We start from the raw sequence: 24,162 nt of genomic DNA, 5'->3' as shown, positions 1-24,162 counted from the left end.
TGATGAGAACAGAGAACAGTTTAAATGAGAACACTAAGAAGTATGTATTAGTGATGTAACGAATATTCGTATTCGCATTCGCATTCGCGAATGTTCGCCACATTTTTGCATATTCGCATTCGCATTCGAATTCGCGAAACTTGTGCGAATGTTTTGCGAATATGAATAACAGAAAAAAAATAATTTGAGATAATATGAGGTTAATAAAATCAAAATCTATTCACTTCTCATCTTTTTTTTTATTAAGAAAAGGTAACTTAACGTTGTATTATCACATTATCAGCCTTCACATTATTTTATTATATTATGGTATTATGTAATAATAGTAGGGGAGGAAAGTATGCTAAATTTTCAGTTACTCGAGCGTTATGGGGACCTATTAGGTTATGAAGAGTAGGTCCTAAAACCAAAAAAAGTTAAGTAAAGTTTGCCATAAAGTGGGAGACTTTCCATTTTTGAATTCAGTTTTCCATTTCCAACAATTGTTATTTCCGATTATAGCGCCAATTATACACAATTCGAAAAAATGTCTCGAATATAAGTTGCTTATTTTTACGTAAAGAATCTAAATCTGCAGTAAAAATTTGAGGCTCCTATTTAAGATTTTAAAGTAACTCCCCACTCCACCTTCGTGAGGAGTCGTGTTTGGTGCCATTCGGCAGATTTTTCAAAAATACTGAATATGTGTATTTTGCAGTTTTTCGATCTGATGTTTGTTCGTATTTAAAATTCTAAATTTACCCCCCACCACTCTCCGTGGGGGGTCATGTTTGATATCATCCGATAGATATTTGAAACAGATTAAATACGTGTATTTTGCGGTTTTTCGATCTGACGTTCATTTCGCGAAATCTTCGCTTTTTTTTGTGACTTGTCCATTTCCTTACGCCCCACTCAAATCGTAAGATTTTTTAAATATACACTCTTTTGCGTGTACTTAACTTACCTTATCTTAATCTGACGATTTCGAGTTTTTCTAAGGATATATTTTTTTTTCGGGCCCCCATAACGAACTCATCTGTATTAAAAGACATTAAGAGCCAATATATGGTAGAGGTACATTTACAGGGTACAAGGTTTCTCCCCATGTGATAATCTGACGCGCTTGAGTAACTGCAAAAATCCTCGCTTGGGCTCCCCTACCATAAAGCTTATGATTCAGATTTATTTACACTGAATATCAGTTAGTATAGAACTCACGCAGTTCAAACATTTGCCCTTCCAGACCCGGAAAATCTAAACGAATATTTCGTTAATGTGAGTAAAAATATAACTTCTACTATTTTGCCACAAAAAGATCCCATTTCCTATCTCCCCAATTCAGGAGTGTTCTCGAATTCATTCTTTTTAAGACCAATCGATATATCTGAACTGATCCAAACTATCAATAGTATCAAAAGCAAATCATCCTGTAGTACTGATGGACTATCCATAAAAATCTTCTCAAATCTCACAGACAATGTGTTGGAAAACCTCGTCTCACTAATTAATGATTCCTTTGAAAGAGGCAAATTCCCAGAGTGCCTAAAGATAGCCATTATTATTCCCCTTCATAAGGGTGGTAAAAAATCTAATGCTTGCAACTATAGACCTATTGCCTTACTACCGGTACTTTCAAAAATTATTGAGAGACTCATAAAAACCCGTCTTATGTCCTTTCTCATTGATAACAACATCTTATCCCAAAATCAGTTCGGCTTTCTAACTAATAAATGTACCACTGATGCCTTGTTTTCTGTGTTTCATGAGGTTTACCAAGCACTAAACAATAATCTTTATACTGCCACTGTTTTCTGTGACTATGCCAAAGCTTTTGATTGTGTAAATCACGACATTTTGATTAAAAAACTAAATTTCTATGGGATTCGAGGTATTTCTTTGAATTGGTTCCAATCTTACTTGAATAATAGGAAACAACTAGTTAGAGCAAATGATACTGACTCTAGTCTCAAAAACATTGTATGTGGAGTACCACAAGGTTCAGTATTGGGTCCTCTACTGTTCCTTATCTTTATAAATGACATCACTAACTTAAAAATCGATGGAAAAATTTTTCTTTTTGCTGATGATACCAGTATCACTTGGAGCAACTCAACTATTGCATCTCTTCATGCAACTATAACTTCTGATTTGCTTACGATAAAAACCTGGTCTGACTCTAATTTACTCTCTTTTAACGTGGATAAGACAGTAGCATTATCCTATAAAAGTGCTCTTCAACCCCTGTTTGTTAATAACAGCCAGATCTCTACCGTTGATTCTGTAAAATTTCTTGGTATTTTTTTAGACAGCAACCTCAAATGGTCCCTTCATATCGATGTGTTAAGTAAGAAACTCGCCTCAGCCTGCTATGCTATAAGATCTGTTTCGAAAGAACTCAATTTAGCATCTTCTAAACTAACATATTTTTCTTTGTTCGAGTCTCATCTTCGACATGGTCTTCCTTTTTGGGGTTCTAGTACAGCTGCCCAATTAGATGTTATTTTTAAATTACAAAAAAGAGCAATAAGGTATCTGTTTGGCCTCAGAAGAACAACACATTGCAGAAGTTACTTCAAAGATCACGGCATTTTAACCCTTACATCTTTATATATTTTAGAAACTGTTTGCTTAATTCGTAAACACATGCATGTCTTTCCAGCAAGGCCTCGTCATGACTACTCCACCAGAAATTCAAATTTTGATGTCTATTTACCGATCCCGTCCTCTGAGTTAATAAAGAAATCTATATTATATTCCGCAAAAAAAGTATACAACCATCTTCCTTTACAACTCAAATCTGCAACATCTTTCCCCAAATTCCGTAAAGTGACAAAAGCTCATCTATCTAAAAGACCATATTATTCAGTAGAAGAGTTTCTTAATGACTAACTAAGAAATTACAGTGTAATGTACAAGTAACCAAACTTATCTATATTTGGGTGTCACATGCAGCAGCTTAAACTTATTAGTTCCTATGTCTATAAATAGTTTACTTTGTTGTACAGTGGAACTTCGATAACCCGGATTAATCGGGACCGCGGCCGATCCGGGTTATCGAAAATCCGGGTTAGCCGGAGGATATGGTAAAAATTAATAAAATACGGTATACTTACAGGTAAACTCCGTTATAATTGAAATAACATGAAATATATACTTATATGCACAGTATCTACACATCTAAATTACTAAAAACACGCAAACACAAACCTAAGCAAACGGAAGCGAATTATACAAGATTGTACTACACACAATACAGTCACAATCGGAACGATGTTATGTTATTTAAGAATAGTGAAAAGATAATACCATTGTTTAAAACATAATTTTTTAAATAGTCTTTTTTAGACAATGCTTTTTAAACAATTTTTAGTCTTTTTTAAACAATGCTAAGACAGTTTGAAATAAATAAGGAATAACAGGTGCTTGTTGTTTCCGATAATAACGTCGCTCTGCTGCCGGCGCCGTGTGCCATGAGTCATTTTTACTATCGTATAGTTCAAATTACACAAACACACATTATCTCTCATATATTATATTACATACATTTTTATTGTTGAAATGTTTGTCTGACGAAAATCGGTCCGGGTTAGCCGGACTTCCGGGTTATCGGGGGCCGATTTATCGGGGTTCCACTGTATATTCACTTTGCAATTTCTATAAATTGTTGCAATATATCGATTTTGTTTTTTTTTCTTTACTTTATTAACTTATATTTTGTATTTATGTATATTTTTTTTTATATTGACGATTTATCAAATTTCAGAAAATTGTATTGGTTATTGTTATTGTTAGATATTATTTATTTATTTTTTTTTTTACTTTAATTAAGCTTTGTCCATAAAATTTGTATTTTCAATGACAATAAAGCATATTTCTATTCTATCAACTAACTTCTCAATATACATTTAGAGAACATTACAAAAATAGAAATAAATTGAAAAAAAACTGAATAATCGCATTCGCATCCGCATTGGCGAATGTCGGTATCAGATATTCGCATTCGCATTCGTATTCGCGAGTGTTAAAAAAATGACATTCGTTACATCACTAGATGTATATGTTACCGGCCAAACCCGATTTCAGGACAACTTAGAAACTAGTTTGTCCTAAGCGCGTTAGGATAAACTAGTATGGCCTAGGCCAAACTAGTTTATCCTGATATAAAGACGCACACTTCAGGCCAAACTACATACACTGGGGTGCAAAACTAACCGGACACCTTTTAATAATGGGTCATTTTTGATGTCTCGAATTTTCTAAACTTGTCCGATTTAAGTGATTTTTTAATATGTTATAACCTTATTCTTTAACAATATCGCTGTAATAATATTGTTGCTAAACAGGTAAAGTTTCAGTTTTTTCTCAAACTTCGTATCACCCTGTGGAATATTCTAGCATTTATAAAATACTCAAATCAAAACCCAACTATAGCCTCATGTTTTCTCAACATTCTGTTTTTTGATTCATTCGCTTATGTTGGACCGTAAAAAAGTTAGGTACTTTAATAATTAGCCATGTTTTCCATCAATACAGGGAGTTTTTAAATAAGTATGGCAAACTTCAAGGGGTAATTCTACATGAAAAAATAATGACAGTTTGATTTAAAACCTATGTCCGCAAATGCTTCGTTTCTGAGATAGAGGGTTTTAATTTTTTTTTACAAACTAACGATGTATTTATTGCTTTAAAACCGGTTGAGAGATACTTATTCACCATTGGCGCGCATACGGGTAATATGAGCCGTCATATTACCCGTATGCGCGCCAATGGTGAATATTAAATTCTTACTTGTACTACGTCTTAAAACCCAGGAAAATTGCATTTGCATATATCTCAACCGGTTTTAAAGCAATAAATAAATCGTCAGTTTGTAAGAAAAATTTCAACACCCCCTATCTCGGAAACGAAGCAGTTGCGGACATAACATTTATAAAGCAAACTGTCAATATTTGTTCATGCAGAATTACCCCCATAGACTTATATATTATCATAGACAGAATGTCATTCAGAGCGAAGTGACGACACCATCTTTTTTATTTGGATTAGTGCTATTTCACTCTTACGCATAGTAAAGCTGCGACAGTTGTCCTCCCCTTCCGTGCCTATACTCACACTTAATGTCATCTTAGTTTCTCGATACAACGTGCTAGAAAGAGATACTGCAACCGCAAACCAGTCCATGAGATCTTGTCGTCAGGACGCGCGGAGGGTTGGCTCACTCTATGTTAATATATAACTCTATGATTACCCCTTGAAGTTTGCCATACTTATTTAAAAACGCCCTGTATTGATGAAAAACATGGCTAATTATTAAAGTACCTAACTTTTTTACGGTCCAACATAAGCGAATGAATCAAAAAACCAAATGTTGAGAAAACATGAGGCTATAGTTGAATTTTAATTTCAGTATTTTATAAATGCTAGAATATTCCACAGGGTGATGCGAACTTTGAGAAAAAAACACAGTTTTATTTGTACACCCGGCATACATTGAAAATTTAACTGTTTAGGAACAAAACTATTACAGCGATACAGCGATTACAGGTATTGTTAAAGAATAAGGCTATAATATATATAAAAAAAATCACTTAAATCGGACAGCAGGTTCAGGAAATTTGAGACATCAAAAATTGCCAATTTTTAAGGTGTCCGGTTAATTTAGCACCCGTGTAGTTTATCCTGGAGTGTATTAGAGACGCTATTAAGAGTTGTAAGACTTTTAAGTATTTAGGGTAAATGATAAACCGAGATGGCACTTGTATGAAAGATATAGAAATGAAAATAGTACGGGGAAAACAAGCCACGAAAGCACTCCATGGAGTGGTATGGAAGAATACTCTAACTAAAGAAAACAAAAAAGGATTTTTCAGGGCAGAGTGCTGAATATTACCCTCCTACAAGAGCGGAAGAATGGCCAGTGACAACAATAATATGAAATAAAATACGAACAGTTGAATTGGAGTTTATGAGAAGGTGTATTCAAATTACCAGGTAGGATAGAGTAATAACAGAGGAAATATGAAACAGAATCAGGCCCGGTTCAAGACGAAATTTTCACCCGGGCAAGAATCCTTTGAGTCGCCCCTCCCCCTCCTAGTAAAAACCCCTATAAAAACAACAACAATCAGCTGGTTTTTAAGTTTGCAACACTTTTCGAGTAATTGCTCATTTTAAGACGTTTGACTGCCCCACTGTAAAAATGTTCATGTTAAATCAACACAGCATGATATCACAGGATGTTAACACCTTTTGTGTGTATCATATTGACACCGTCTGTGTGTAATTTGGACACCAACTGTGTGTTATATTGACACCGTATGCGCATATGACACACAGACGGTGTCAATTTGACACTCACAAAAAGTGTGTAATACCATATAAATGTAATTGGATAGTAAATCAACGCCATTTTGTTTTACATAACCGTTGTATATTTTGCACAGTGTCAGTTAAAGAAACATAAGACTTCGGACACAGTTTGGACGTAAAGTAGGTATATTTACATTGTATTTAAAAATATTATATAAAGAACAATGAACAATAGCCTGGTGTCAATGATGTAATTTAGTCTGTTAGGCTTCTCTAAGTATTGCAAGTCTAGTTTACAAAGGCAACTTTACGAGTCTTTTTTTCAGCAAAGTCCTTAATGATGTTGCTTAAATGAAGTCGTTGTAATACATCATATTCTATAGACATAAGTGCCAGTCCTACTAGCCGTTCTTGGGACATAGTGGATCTTAAGTAGTTTTTAATTAACTTAAGTTTAGAAAAGCTTCTTTCTCCAGATGCTTCAGAAAGAAGAATTCTTAGAGCTACACAAAGGTTTGGAAAGTTCTCACTTAAAGAATGTGATGAAATAAATTTCAAAATGTCCTTTGGTTTATCTCCACAATCGCCGGTTAGAACTGTTTTCAGCACTAAGAGTTCCTGATACATCTGGTGTCCTTCAACATCACGGTGCTTTCCATCAGTTAGAGATATCTGCAGGTCTGCACATTTAGTCATTAGAGTATTGATGTCTTCTCTTTTCAGTTTGTAAAGAAATCCAAACGTGTCATTGTGGGTGGATAACTGAGAAAATCTCTCTTCAAGTGATGCGATTGTTGTGTCCAAAATGTAGAGGTACAATTTACTTCTGAAGTTTTTTTTTGGATCCACAACTGCTACATCTCGTACCTCATAATCAAATTGGCGCTTGACTCTCCTTGGTCGAACTTGTTGTTCAGAATCAGAAGGGAAGGATGGTTCAACTTCAAGGATTTCTGCTACTTCTCGGACATCAACAAGCATTTCTTCAAACCCCTTGTCACTTCTTATTTCTTTAAAGTAGGACTTTACAGAAGCTATCAGTTCCATAGCACCACACGTTGTTTGTTCAGAGCTGTGGATCACCAACTTAGTGGATCGCCCACTGTTGGTGGTCGACAAAGCTGAGGAGCCGCGAATGCAAGGGCGCCTCCGGCGCTTTTACATTCGCGGCGCCCCGGGCAAGCGCCCGGTTTGCCCGGCCCTTAAGCCGGGCCTGAACAGAATATAAGTAGAATGCTCAATAGGGATGTTCACAAAAAATTAAAAAGTCATTTCAAACATGTAAAACGATTAAGAAACACCCTAGGAATAATTGTCCAATATTTCAACAAAATTGAAAAAGCCTTTCTATAAAAAATCTTTATTAGAAATCTAGCATTATTTTAAATTTCAAGAACGCTTCTCTATTGGCCTGACGTCACTAGTTGCATACCCCAAGCGCGCGCCATTCTCATAGTGTTAGTGTTTACCTGTTTGACATTTCAGGTCATTTTTTATTTTGTTCTCTTCTTGTTTTATCAGGGTTAAAGTGGAGTTTTATAGTGAATTTGTTTAGTTTAAAGTGGATAGACTGTTTGTAAGGACATATTTTGGGTTTTACAAAAATAAACAAATAAAATGGAAGAAGGTTTTCAGAAAGCCGATTCGTATAAACTACCGACTGTAGTGTAGATGTAACAATGGTGTATGATTTATTGGCATCTTGTAAAAAAATAAATCTACCACAGCTTTACTGAGTGTATATTCCATATAATTTTCCATGTCTTCTTTAAGCTAAAAAAATAAATGCTTAATACTCCACAAAAAAAAAATAGAGAAAGTTGTATGCATGCATTGTACGCATGCATATTGTATACATACATTGGCTAGTTATTACTTTACCTTGGTTAGGTGTATTAAAAATATTTTTATTCTTCTTCATGTGCCTTGTCCGTTGTGGACGTTGGCTATCAGCATGGCAATTTTAATTTCATTTGAGGCGTTTCTGAATAACTCGATCGATTTTTGTCCAAATCATTGGCGTAAGTTTTTAAGTCATGAGTGTCTTTTCTTCCGGGTCCGCGTTTGCTCTCTATTTTACCTTGCGTTATCAGCTGGAGTATACGATATTTATCATGCCTCATGATATGACCGAAATATTTAAGATTTCGTTTCTTAATTGTAAAAGAGATTTCTTTTTGTTTTCCCATTCGACGCAATACCTGTACGTTGGTGTGGGTCGCCCAGGATATTTTGAGGATACGTGGGTACACCCACATCTCGAATGCCTCCAGCTTTTTCATTAATGTTTCCATTATTGTCCAGGCCTCTGCGCCATATAGCAAGACCGGAAATAATAACATTTTAGCAGCCGCATTTTTAGTGGGAGAGATATTATGTCGCAATGGGTGAAAATATTTCTCATGCATGTTGTTAAATGTTGCTATGTCCTTTTCAACTCTAGATCTTATTTCAGTTGTTTCGTATTTCGAGTTGACAACTGTTCCAAGGTAAAAAATATTTTTGAACTTGGGTATTATACATTTTCATTTCAACCAATCTTTTCACTAAATTATTAATGATTTTAATATAATATAAAGTCATACCTACATCCACATGTACCTAGTTATTTCAAGGTTTACTTTTACTGTATGTATTATTAGAATCCCGTTTTTAGGAATATCCCAGTTTAAGGAATACAAATTCGAGGTCCCGAAACTTTTTCATTTACTCTTTAAGGGGGTAGGTGCAAAATCTTGGTCCAATGCTATTTAAATTCATTAATTTTTTTCGAATCCTGAGAAAACTAATAAGTATTTTTGAAAAATGTAAATGCAGAAAGAACAATTACATTATTACCAAGGGCCGAAAGTCTCTGGAAAATTTCTATAATGTTTATTTTATTAAGTTAGTTCTTTAAGTTAGTTATTTTAAGTTCTAGCTGCAACAAACCATTTCTTTTTCTCTTTTAAATTGGCTGGAACGGTAACAAAAATCTTGTCAGAACTGTTTTTTGATGTATTTACACACCCAGGAACAAAACACCACTTATTTGGCTTTATTTTTAATAATTAAATACGTAAAAAACTGCGCACATTCAAATACACTGAGTAAATAAGTATACAAAACTAGTCGTCGATCAAAGACGTTACGACTGCTGACGTCACAGACCGTAGCCTCGCTGCAGGGTACCGTTTTTCTAGCCTCCAAGAAAATCAACGTTATGAACTGATTTATCTTAAAAAATATACATTTTTAAACAGTTTTATGATTGTTACGTTTTTATATACCTTGTAATCTATTGAATTTAACTATATTTAAAAATTAGTGAACATCCCTATTACAAAAACGTTGTGGTAGTAAAAGTAGAGCCCTGAAATGGTACGAGCATGTACAAAGAATGCCGGAGCACAGGTGGCAGAAAAGATTACTGGACTGGGACCCGCGGGGAGGAAGACGGACAGGAAGACCTGCTGTAAGATGGAAAACTAACATAGAAAATGCTATGATAGATAGAGACCTCATAGATGGCGACTGGGAGAATAGAGTACTATGGAAGACGAAAACGGCAAACTCATAATGGGAAAAAGCCAAGAAGAAGAAAGTGATTCAGGGAACTAGTACGGCTTAATATAAATAATAAATTGAATAAAATACTTTGTTCTTGGAAAAATAATCATTTTTATTAAAATTATAATTATTCGTAACAAACAAACAATAATATTCGCGGTCGGACGGATAGACGGACAGACAGCCTAGAGGTAAAATTTCTCACCTTTACTACCATCCTTGGATTATAAGCTTTTATTTGAAACCTCATTTGTCATTCAACCTGGTATGTATAATGACGGAGGAGTTGAGTTCACGGACAGAAAGAGAGACGGACGGACAGACGGACGTGGATAATTCAACGTTTCCACATTTTTCCAAAATTGGTGAAAACCAGTGGCGGCTCGTGGCCTTGGAGACAGGGTCGGGAAGGTTTTTTTGTCTCCTCATATAGGTATACCATCAAACTAAAAGGCTTAATTCATCATAGGAGATTTTGTTGTTTTTTGCTTTTTTTTTATTTGATGTACTTGACATTCTCTCTTGTTTCATGGTGTTTCGACAATACGTGTTGATTCTTTTGAGACAAGGTAAATCCCGTTTTTTTTAGGCAGAAATTGGTGGTAATAAGAAAATTGATAAACAGTTTGTTGTAATGAATTGCAGTACTTACTACATATTGTGCAACTTATCCCACTTTCTGAAAATATTTGGACCAGCATAATTTTTAAGTACCTAACTTGTAATAATAAATATCTTGGAAATTCTTTGGCGAACGTAACTTTTAAATTTTAAATCGTCAAAGAGGTCAAAAATTTGCAAATCTTCAAAATTCGAAAAACGAGTATCTATTTGCATATAATAGTAGATATCCAAAATTTCAAGATATACTTACTCGTTTTTCGAGATATGTATCATGTCGTTGTCTTTTTTGGGGTGGTTCGGAAATATCAAGCGAATCCAAAACGTCACTGCGTATATATTGGAAACTACTATCATTACGAAAATCTCTGAGATTTTGCACCAGCTTTCGTATTCTATTTTTAGAATAAATAATGTCAGTTGACTAATTTTGAACAACAAGGAATATCTTGGGCAAACTCTGTCTTAAAAATATTTAAAAAAATATTGAAAGAGTCATTAGTATTTAATAAAGTTCTCAAACCGATTGCTTCACGGATCGAGGTATCGCCACTTTCAAAATCATCGCCTTCGATAATAAAATCAAAAACTTCCAAAAGCTGTTCACGAAAATCTGCTACAGATACTAAAACTATAAGAGATAATCTGCTTAGATAAAAGTAACCGAGATTTAAAATTTCATCGCGTCTGACAAACTGTTCGCTTTTTTTTCGAAACAAATTTGTTCTAAAGCAGTAATCCGTTTAGGTGAACTAAACTGGCAAGAAAAGACGATATTCTTTATTTTTTTACACGTATCATGTAAAACTAAATTCATTATATGCGCATAATAGTGAGTAAATAAAGCTTGTGATGTAATAGTTTTAACTTTTGCCTGGAGACTATTCAATTCACCACTCATCACAGCAACGCCGTCATAAGATTGCCCCAGTTTGCCCTACCAATATATTTTTGGTATCAAAAAATTTGAATCTGTTCTTTAAAACACCAAAAATATATTCTGCCTTATTGCTTTTACTCACATCTCTAAAACCTAAAAACCTCTCATAAATATTACCACGTAACGCGTATCGAACAAAATAATTGATAATTGTGAATGACATGATAATCAGAAGCAAATGGATTTCTAAATCTCAGATTCAACAACGTTATTCAAAATTTAACTATTTGATTATATGTATTAGTTTATTCTGTATTACGAATACACTTCGAATCAGAAAGTAAATAGGTATTTCTAAAACAATTTTATTAATTCTCTATAATTACTTTGATTTTTAACAAATGCTTCGATCCATCATGTCCACTAAATGATAATTCCTGACAACTTAAAAAAATTACAATATCAATTAAACGACGTAAAACGGCGTGATTATTTTTGACAATTTCTACCGATGCATGCTTCCAAATGAAACACCGACCGGCAGACCGAAACGTGCCGTACTTGCCGCTTAACCTGCCATGCCGTATCTGCTATTGCCCACGGAGAAAAGTAATGTTCGCTTGCTCATCGACTTGTTATGTCGTTGAGTTTTACGTGTAAATTGTCAAGCTACGGATGTTAGGGACGGCTAGCCGAAAAGTCAGATAAATGGCTCGGATCATTCATTTTTTGAGAAGTCTGTATGCGCACGGATCACTTAACGCTCGGATTGATCAAATTCTTTTAAAAACCATGAATAAAATTTAGTATGTATTATCTGATAGATTTTTTTTTATTTCACAAATACAAATATTTAAAAAATCTATATCTATAAATGTGAGGGTCGGCACTGCCGACCCTGACTGGCCGCCACTGGTGAAAACAATATTAATTCGTACTCGATTTTATTTGTAACTGTAGGTATCTTTTCTTTTAATTTTTGGAGAAAACCTCATCCTTTTATTTATTATTTTTTATATTATTTAATTATACAAGAATATATTGATTTATATCATGTATCAATATCTTCATTCGATGTATCATATGATACAATATAATATCGATGTATAATTTTTTTTGCCATCCCTGTTGGGACGTGATTTGGGAATTCCCCGCATGTAAAAGTCCTTACATGTTCGCTAAATTACTTTCGACTCAGCAAAATTGGTTTAGACTAGCCGTATTAGTTTATCCTGAAGTGTGTGTCTTTATTATATCAGGATAAACTAGTTTGGCCTGTAGTGTGTGTATTTATATCAGAATAAACTAGTTTGGCCTAGGACAAACTAGTTTGGCCTAGACCAAACTAGTTTGTCCTGAAATCGTGTTTGGCCGGTAACATATTATACAAGGCAAAACTCTAGGTACGTAAGGTACGTGACAGAATAAGAAGTGAAGACATCAGACAAAGCACTGTGGAATGCAGGACAGGAAGGTGGGTCAGACAGAGAGGAAAATATTGGAACAAACATATAAAGAAAATTTAGGACAGCAGACTCGTTAAAAGCGCAAAAACGAATAACCCAGTAGGTAAACGACCACAGGGTAGAGAGTAGACCACCAAAACGATGGCGAGAAACCTGGACTTCATCGTCCAGGGAAGACTTGATGGAAATGAATAGACAGTGGGCAGTGGCCTACTAGCATGATCGATCATGTTAGAAAGAAGAAGAAGTCAAATATCCCATCGCTATTCTGACATCTGAGCTCCCATGCATAGCATTAACTTGGGCAGGGTTTAGTAAATTAAACTATGTATTTAAATCGATCTAAAGGCGACGATAATGCTTGCCTGCAAAGGTAAAACAGTATATGTGAAAAAAGTGAGTTTTGAGATAAATGACTTTTTGTTCTTTTGTTGTGCCATTTTGTCATTTATAAAGTTAGACAAGTGAAATTTGGAATATAAAAAAGCATGTTATTATAATAATTATTATAACAGCAAATATGTATAATTTTATCAAATGTGCTTGTAAAATGACATATACTCTTTTACCATTTTTCCAGTATACCCAAAGAGTATATAAAAGACTTTATACGTATATACCGTCGGGGGAGATAAAAATTACCATTGGCCATACTATGGTAAAAGAGTATATGAAATGTTTATACTATTTTACCATTGGAATTGGGACACCGTTTTTATGAAATATGTTACCGTATAACAGCATATACCATATACCACATATATCCTGTTTTACCAGTAGAGTTTCAAAAAATAGATATAACATAATACCAGCGATAAGCAGTGTATGATGATGTATACTATTCTGCCTTTGTAGAGTTTGTCGAATATACTGTTTTACCATAGCAGAGACGCAAGTACACGTACTCATAATATACTGTTTTACCAGTGTCACATTTTGAAAACTAAATGAGATAGAAATAAACTAAAAATTGCATAAGAAAGGGCGGAAAAAATTACCCAGTTTCGGCGGCAAATTCAAAAATCGATTTTTTTCACATATACTGTTTTACCTTGGCAGGCAAGAATGAACCACCAACACCTGAAGTGACGACAAACGAAGAAATAAACATCGAGGAGGGAGAGGTAAAGGAAGCATTAAGAAAATTAAAAAATAGAAAATCTCCAGGAGAGGACAGAATATCGAACGAACTCCTAAAGTACGGAGGACAAGATCTAACTAAACAACTATTAAAACTAATACAAAAAATAATAGAACAAAACAGAATACCACAAGAATGGAGATCAAGCATTCTAATACCTCTCTTCAAAAAAGGAGACAAATCAGACTCGGAGAATTACACAACATGTTACATTATTAAACACAACATTAAAATTAACAACAAAAGTGATAACAAACAAATTGAATGAAATTATAACACTAGCAGAAGAACATCAAGGTTTTAGGCCGGGAAGGTCATGCACTGACGCTATATTTATAATGAGGCAAGTTCAAGAGAAATGTTGGAATACAACAAACCGGAATATTTATGTTTCGTGGACCTTAAGAAAGCATTTGACAGGGTCACATTAAAGGACGTTATCCACTTGTTATACTCGAGAGAGGTACCTCTGGGAATAATTAAAACGATAGAAAACATCTACCAGAACAACACAATAAAAGTAAAAGTGGAAGATGAACTAACTGACCCAATTGAAGCCGGCAATGGGATAAGACAGGGGATTCCTTGAGTCCTTTATTGTTCAACCTGATCATGGACGAAATAATAAAAAAAAGTAAGAACTAAACAAGGATACCAAATGGGAGAAAAACAACTTAAAATAATCTGCTATGCGGACGATGCAATACTAATCTCCCAAAGTGAAGATGATTTACAACGTATGCTGCACCAATTCAACATAATCGCCAGAAAATTTAACATGTTAATTTCCTCAAAAAAGACAAAATGCACGGTTATAACAGCAGATCCAATAAGATGTAAATTGGAGCAGAAAGGTCAGATAATAGAACAAGTGATGGGATAAATACCTAGGCATCACACTATCTAGCTACGGAAGGCTCGAAACAGAAGTGGAAGATCAAGTGAATAGAGCAAACAGAGCCGCAGGTTGCCTGAATGACACAATATGGAGAAATAAAAATATCGGAAAAGAAATGAAAGGCAGAAACACGACCCGACACAGAGAGGACAAAAAGGTTGCACAAAAAGATTGCTCGAAACAGCGGAGATGAAAACCCTTCGAAAAATAGATGGTAAGACTCTATGGGACAGAGCTAGAAGTACAGATATACGACGGAGATGCAAGGTGGATAACATTAATAACTGGGTAAGAAACAGAAGAATAGAATGGAATGACCACATAAGCCGAATGACAACAAATAGGGTAGTCAGGACAGCGAGAGACGGTTCCCCGATAGGAAGACGATCAGTGGGAAGACCACGAAAACGATGGAACGACAACTTACTAGAGGCACATTGAAAAAACAGACAGAGTCATGTCTATACAAAAAGAAGAAGATGTATTTAAATCGGATCTATCCATATGTTTCAAAAGGAACATATTGACAGTGTGTACTGCCTGTACTCACTTATGGAGGAGAAACATTATTACTGGAGGAGAAAAAGATTGGCGTGACTCAGAGGGCTATGGAGCGGCAGGTGTTGGTGTGTCTCGTGTCTCTGAAACACCGAATCCCTAACGATGAAATCCGTCTTACAGATCGATTGGACAGATGGAACAGAAACAACAGTCGCTATCGAAAAAATCCCATCGCTAAAATGGAATTGGGCAGGGCACGTTGCAAGATTATTAGATAACCGATACAAAAACGTATTGTCGAGTGAACACCAAGACAAGAAATACTACTGAGCAGAGGCTGTCCAAAAACCAGATGGACTGACGACGTGACGACCTGAAGCGTGTTCAGCAGTAAATGGATGCAAGCCACACAAGACAGAGACATATATTATGGAAACAGCTGAAAAAGACCTATGACCAGCAGTGGATGTGTTCAGGTTGATGATGACGAATTCAACACTATAAATGTTATTGTCTCTCCAGCAGTGGATGTGTACAGGTTGATGATGACGAATTCAACACTATAAATGTTGTTGTCCACTATGGTACAATACCATATACGTATGACGTATACCATAAAGGATTATCATTTTGATTTTATCTTTTATCCTTGACAACATACAATCCCTTATCTGAACATACAGGGTTGCGAAAAAGTCTGGCAACACGTTATTTTCTCGGAAACCGCTAGAACGATTTTTATAGATCTTGGTGGGTAAGGGTCTTTTAATGCAGCCGATATTATAGTGGTAATTACATTGTTGTCAAATCGTCCATTTTTCTGGAAATCTACTGAACTTTCTTATTTCAAATGGAACACCCTGTATATTTTTTAAGTTTTGGAATCCTTAAGGGATACTGATTATTTTTTATTGGGACCGTGCAAGTTCGGCAAAGCGACCCCTATTTCTACGCTCTATACTAAAATTCGCACTTTTAATTATATTGGCCAATTATATTAGTCCTGGTTACTGGATAATTGTCAAGGCCATAGTCCAAAAAAATAATAAGAAGAAAAAATAAGATTCAGGTTATGTTATGAAAACGTCAACAATTGTATGTAGTAAATAAAATTAGTTATTAAAATGCAGTACTGCAAGCAAAATAAAATTAATTAAATTTACCTTTATATAATAATTGCATATCATATCAATATTGTGGAGCAATATCTAATTTTTCTGCTTCATTGACAGAAGGTATGAAATATACGTCAATTTGACAATTTCAATTGACAATATGAATTATTTAAGATAGTTGCAATATTTCTCCGCGACTCGCGCAGGGTCGTTTCTCGTTTCCCCTTCCAAGTACTTGCACACCGCTAATATGATATTCCCTATACCTAAATGGCATAATTTTAGACATGACATTTAGTCTGGGCTGATTATCGGAGAATAGGCCATTTTTGGGAAAAGTTATTTACCAGCAATTTTATTGCTGGAATCGAATTATAAGATCCTATATATTAATAATATAGGTATGCAAAGTCCTCAGATAGTGTGCTACTTTTTTTATAAACAAAATGGCGCACGAAAATCGTGTTTTTTTCAATTATTGCTCTATAACTCCGAAGATTTTAACTTTACAACAAAAACACCAAAATAAAAATTCACCGTGATTAAATTCTGCATAGAGACGCGTTTCTCCCGATCTGCTCCGACGAAAATTTTCCTCGGAAAATGCGGGTTTTCCCAACAAAATCTTTAATTTTCAAATAAAGTTTTAGATAAGTAATTATCTACCAATAATTAAACAATTTGGTGACTTAAAAGCCTTTTTGGTTTAGATTATAGTTACAGAAGCTGATGAAAATTAAACGAATATTTTAGCAACAATTCAATTGTTAACTAATAATTTACGGTCGCAATAATAACCAAAATAATTATGATACACTGATCAAGCTTTGAAATCTTATAAAGATGAGATGCCTATTTAATATTTTGTCGACAAAATATGAATTTTTTATTTTTTTGCATAATCTTTAAATGTTTAAAAAAATAGTTATAAACAAATTAACGTTTCTCAGAAAGTTTTTATATATTATAATTTTAAAAAATAGCTAAAATGCGCATTTTAAATATCTTTAAAATAAATGCTTTAAAACTTTTTTGCAACCATTTGTAAAAAAGTTATGAAACAGCAAAGTAAACATACGATTACTACTGTGTTTATAATATTTTTTAATTCTTTCAAAGCGTAGAAGTGAGTTTAAAGTACAAGCTAATTATTTACAAAAAAAAACGATTATCAGTTTAATAGTTATATTTTAATTAAAGATTATAAATATATTTTTTTGTAATTTACACGCGCGAAAGTAGAGTAACACAGTACTGTAGCTAAAATTTTCACTCGGAGCGACGACCGGCAGCGTGATGTACACTTTTAATAAATAATGCATGCTGCGTGTCAGTCGCTTCGAGTGAACATTTTAGCTCCGACTCTGTATCAGGCCTACGTTTGCGCTAAAAATTACAAAAAAAAGTATTTTTAATCTTTGATTAAAATATAACCATTGCACTAATTTTCGACATTCTTTGTGAGTAATTAGGTTGTACCATAGACTAACTTTTAAGCTTTGAAACAATTAAAACAAATTATAAACAACGGAGATTTGGTATATTTACTTTGCTGTTTCATAACTTTTTTGCAAATGGTTGGAAAATTTTTTTAAAGCATTCATTTTCAAGACCTATGAAATACACATTTTAAGTATTTTTTTAAATTAGAATATAATAAACAATTTCTGAGAAATCTTAATTTGTTTATAACAATTTTTTTTAAACATTTAAAGATTATGCAAAAAAATGAAAAATTTATATTTTGTCGACAAAATATTAAATAGCCATCACACCTTTATAGTCTTTCTGACCTATAAGTTTGATCAATGTCTCATGATTATTTTGGTTGTTATTGCGACTGTAAATTGTTAATTAACAATTGAATTGTTGCTAAAATATTCGTTTTATTTTCACCGGCTTCTGAATTTATAATCTATAACAAGAAAGCTTTTATTTCACCAAACTATATAATTATTGATAAATAATTACTGGCCCAAAAAATTTATTTGAAAATTCGAGATTTTGTTGGGAAAACACACGTTTTCCGAGGAAAATTTTCGTCGGAGCAAATCGGGAAAAACATGACGCTATGCAGAATTAAATTGGGGTGAATTTTTATTTGAGTGTTTTTGGTGTAAAGTTAAAATCTTCGGAGTTATAGGGCAATAATTGAAAAAAATACGATTTGTCGGCGCCATTTTGTTTATAAAAAAAGTAGCACACTATATGCGGACTTTGCATACCTATATTAATAATATATAGGATCTTATAATTCGATTCCAGCAATAAAATTGCTGGTAAATAACCTTCTTTGTACTTTACTAATTAGACCAGCGTATTATAACTATTTTTTTTTCAAAATTGAAAGATTATGCAAAAAAAAGAAAAATTTATATTTTGTCAATAAAATATTAAATAAGCATCTCATCTTTATAATCTTTATAAGTTTGATCAATGTATCATGATTATTTTGGTTATTATTGCGATCGTAATTTGTTAATTAACAATTGAATTGTTGCTAAAATATTCAAAAATAAAACGGGATAATACCCGAAGGTTGGCTGTATACCATCTAGTTAAATAAAATTAACATGAAGTAAAACTCCCTAGTGTAGTTGGTATATTTAATAAAAATTCTAAAAAATTTTTAAAAATCCAACCGGATTACGTTTAAAACCCCCAGTAACACCAACACAACTAATTCACCCTTTGCCATTTTCTCACCCTACTTTCCCTTCATAAATCATTGACCTTATCTATTTGTCTATTCGCCTCTTGGGTCTTTACTTCGTTCGTTGGTCTTTTCCAAAATGTTTTACTACGCTATTCATTTAATTCTTCTTTTTCATACAGGTCCTTTTTCCTTTTTATTTTATTTTTCTTTTTCTTTTTATTTTTCATTTTTAAAAATTTTTTCTTAAAAATTCAAAATTTTAATATGTTGCATTTAACTTTCTAGCCACTCTAATCTCTAACTTTACAACTTTATTCTTATTTTACTATTTTTAACTTTTAATTATTTTCCAAATACAGTTTGTGTCTTGTGCATCCGGTTGACGCACTTCTTTTGAATCTTTTGTTCATTTACACATTTTATCAACTTCGTTTTAATTTAACAATCAAATAATTCCATTTTCTTTTCTATGCATAAGGTTATATTTCCTATATTTTTGACTATAACTAACACGTTTTCACATTCAGTCAATTATTTATATTTTTCACTTAACAATCTTATATCAGTTACCTCAATTCTCACCAATTTTTTTAAATAGTTAATTTCATACAGAATCAATATCTTACTAGACTTATACAACCAACATTACAGTTAACAAATTTATATTTCTATACACACTAAACAACTGTTGTATCACTTCAACGTTTTAACTTTCACCCACAAGGCTATTTTAGGCCAAAAATTATTAACTTTCATTAACCAATAATTCTATCTTACATTTTGTTTTCATTATCATATTATGACAATAAGTTCGATCAAATTTAATTTTATAGTCAGGTTTATAGTAATGGTTGTAATATTTTTATAAAAATAGTAAATTTAAATTCTAATATTAAAAATTAAAATTCCAACACAGTCTTAAACTTAAATTTCCGTAACCACATTGGATCTTGACCTTGGTTAATACCTTAAAAATTCCCTTTCCTGGATGTCAATGTTACTGACATTTGAAGTATTTCAACTTCCTTCTAAATCATTGACAGACTAAACGTAGTTCAATGTAGACCTAATAATAAAAAAATCTCTTAATTAATGGAGTAGAGCATCATGTACCTAGTACTAATCCGTTGGCATCCAATGTAAGCCAAATTGTAGATCAGATTTCACCATGTAGTTAGAACATTCATCTTGACCAGTGTTTGGCATTGTGGCTATTTAGCAAGGACAGAGAGTAAGTAATCGTAACCACACTTTTCAATTTTTAACATTCAAAATTTCACCCTTTTCAGGTTTTACTAAGTGAGATTACTTACTTTTAGGTTCACTGATGATGGACTGATAAGTCCGAAAACGTTTTGAACGTAATCCGTTTGGATTTTTAAAAATTTTTTAGAATTTTTATTAAATATACCAACTACACTAGGGAGTTTTACTTCATGTTAATTTTATTTGCTAAAATATTCGTTTAATTTGTACCGGCTTCTGGAATTACAATCTATACCAAGAAAGCTTTGATGTTACTAAGTTATTTAATTATTGATTAATAATTACTTACCTAAAACTTTATTTGAAAATTAGAGTTTTTGTTAGCAAAACCCGCATTTTCCGAGGAAAATTTTCGTCGGAGCAAATCGTGAAAAACATATCTCTATGCAGAATTTAATTGCGGTGAATTTTTATTAAGGTGTTTTGGTTGTAAAGTTATAATCTTCGGAGTTATAGAGCTATAATTGAAAAAATACGATTTGTCGGCGCCATTTTGTTTATAAAAAAAGTAGCACACTATCTGCGGACTTTGCATACCTATATTATTAATATATAGGATCTTATAATTCGATTCCAGCAATAAAATCGCTGGTAAATAACTTTTCCATGAATTTTGCTAATTAGCCCAGAGTAATTATTTTGTAGACAATATTTTAGGTTCTTTAGATCATTGAGAACAAAAAAGTTCTTTTGTAATTTTTCTCTAAAGTTTTCGTTTTCGAGTTATAAACAATTTAAAACTAAAAAAAAACGAAAAATTACGATTGTCAAGGTTCAAAAACACAAGTAAAAAAAAATTTTTTGAAAGTACAAACTACCTACTTACGAAAAAACGAAAAATTACGATTTTCAAGGTTCAAAAACACAAGTAAAAAAATAATTTTTGAAATTACAAACTATCTACTTAAATTCAAGATCGAACCTTCTTCTATCAGTTACTTATACGAATTTTTGGCACGTTTTATTCTAAAATATTTTTTTTTTAATTATTAATGAAGCGCATACGAGAGAACGGGCGATCGGGCTGCATTAACAACCAAAAAAATAATATTTTAAAATGAAACAAGACCAAATTGCTTATCGGCAACTGATAAAATAAACTTAAATTTACTCACTGCGTAGTTTCAAAAATAATATTTTTTACTTGTGTTTTTGAACCTAGAAAATCGTCATTTTCGATTTTTTTCAGTTTTAAATTATTTATAACTCGGAAACGATTAACTTTAGAGGAAAATTACAAAAGACCTTTTCTGTTCACAATGATCCAATGAACAATAATGTCTACCCGGGCCGAAAAAATTGATTTTTATAAATTGTTTAATTTTTTTTTAATAAATGTAGCAATAACTCTGAAATTATGGCATTTAGGTATAGGGAATATCATATAAAAATAATTAGTATCCCTTAAGAATTCCAAAACGCAAAAAATATACGGGGTTCCATTTGAAATAAGAAAGTTCGTTAGATTTCCAGAAAAACGGAAGATTTGACAACAATGTTATTACCACTATAATATCGGCCGTATTAAAAGACCCTCACCCACCAAAATCCATAAAAATCGTTCTAGCGGTTTCAGAGAAATTACCGTGTTGCCAGACTTTCTCGCAACCCTTGTATACGGTCATAGACCGAAAGATCATTAATAACTGACAATTTCTTAAGATAATGGCGGTTTTGTCGGGTTGATATTACATTTCTGTTGGATGAATGAATCATTTGGAATTGAAATAATAATCACCTTTAAATGTTATTGTAGTTTCTGTTGATTTTTTTAAATGTTCAATTATCTGCATCTGAATGCACCAGATTTAAATAACCATAAAATTGTTAGTGTATTTGGGCGCACCCTACCTGTCCCCAGGGCTGTAACTACCATTGGGGCAACCGGGGCCCCGGCCAAGGTGGGCCCCGCTGGGGCCCTCGTTTGGTTGGCCGTGCATAGATTTTAACGAGGAAGATAAAAATAAGTATTTCAAAAGCCGATCCCAACGAAATATTTTCAAATGACACAATTTTAAAAAGACCTTACAGTGGCACCCTAGACTTCAACATAAAGTTGAGGGGGAAAAGCAGGGGCCCCCGAGACCTTAACATAAAAAATTTAAATTATTATTTATGAAATTAGTTATTTCGGCGTAATAAAACCTAAAATGTCATTGGAAGAGGAGGCCCGGGCTAAGCTGGGGCCCACGAGACTTTTCGTAAAGATATACATTGTTACTGAGGAAATTAGTCATTTTTTCAATATGTAGGTACAAGAAACTTCAGTCATGGAATTCATTAAAATGAGTTTTCAAAGGGTTAAATATCAAGGGTTATTTTTCCGGACCCCCCATTCCGCTGGGGGGTAAACCCCAAACTCCCCGGTAGGGCCCCTGGTAGATCACGTTTGCCCCGGGGCCCCCAACATCGTAGTTACGGCCCTGCCTGTCCCGATTGATCCTACAACCGATTGTAATCGATAGGTATTTATGTTAGAAATATAAATAGGTACATATATACACATAAATCAGTTATTAATTTAAATAAACAACCTGCGTGCCTGGGACAAAATTATGCAATAAAGATTAATTTGAACCCATTAAGATGGGTCATAAAATTTGAAGTGTTGATGGTGTGATTTCTAGGAACTTACTAATATAAACAACGGGAAAGGAATAATAGTTGAGTGTCATAGTATGCGTAACTGATATTCTTTTATTATTGTAAATGGGAAATAAGCCACCATTTAACTTAAAAAATGATAAAACGTCAATAAATTTTTTTTAAGTTAAATTATGACTTATTTCCCATTTAGAATAATACATTATATAAATTCCACAAAGAAATAGCTTCAGAACAACTGATATCCTTTCTGAGATGTTGAGTAAATCGACGATCGAAATAATTTAATTATTAATATTATTAATAATAACTTTAGTCTTTGGGTTTTATTTTATAACCCAAAAACAAAGTCCAACATTTTTTCTATAATATCGAATGATTATCGTCTAGGTTTTTTTGTTTTCCCTGAGCACACCCTCAGTTAAAGAATTATCCTTATTTTCAATTATTTGAAATAGTCCAGGGCCCATCTGTTTTGAGATGGACGTTGAGAGGTGACTCAAAATTTTTTGCAGAAATTGCTTGAAAATAACTCAAATAATAATATTTGAGTTATCCTCCTTCTCAAAAAGGTCCGGAACATTGTTTAAATAATTAAAATGTCAAAAAATGAAGGAAAAATTCAATTTTTTTCTTCGTTTTTTGATTATAACTTTAAAAGTATTCATTTCCCAGAAAAGATGCACTAACATAAAAGTTGCGTAATTAAATTTCCTACAATATAGAATTAGTTAAAAGTTGTAAAAATAGTCACCCTTGTTGCAAAATAGCAATAATTGCGAAGAAAACCATACAAAAACAAGTATTCGCATTTTACGTTTTTCAACCATTTGTGCTGCACTTATGACCTTCATATTTCACCCAGAAAAACTTTATGATACAGTAAAATAACACTGTAAATTTCATTAAGATCGGTTCAATAGATTTTGTAAAATAAATTTTGCAATCCAGCTTTCGCAAAAACAATTCATTTTTTCAAAATGTTACAGGACTGAAAATAAAGCAGATAGCAAGTTGAATTTTTTTTACGTATAGAAGTGTACTGTACCTTTCATTTGCAATTTGCAAAATTAAAATCGATTAACTACCACGGCGTCAGGAATTTTTTTAAATAAACATTAATTATTTGTGCTACGCGCAGGACAGCAGTGTTCGATTCACATGAAGTTGATTT

The 24,162-nt window shown here is 33.1% G+C and overlaps 1 protein-coding gene across 1 annotated transcript in view; it reads right to left on the bottom strand.

Moving 5' to 3' along the window:
• The window catches only part of LOC114327004 (programmed cell death protein 2-like), a 157,942-nt gene that overhangs the window by 14,082 nt on the left and 119,698 nt on the right, over positions 1-24,162 (bottom strand). The gene's annotated exons all lie outside the window — the stretch shown is intronic.

Source organism: Diabrotica virgifera, chromosome 6 (genome assembly GCF_917563875.1).
Source record: "Diabrotica virgifera virgifera chromosome 6, PGI_DIABVI_V3a".
NCBI lineage: Eukaryota > Metazoa > Arthropoda > Insecta > Coleoptera > Chrysomelidae > Diabrotica > Diabrotica virgifera.
This window is presented reverse-complemented; position numbering and strand designations above follow the sequence as displayed.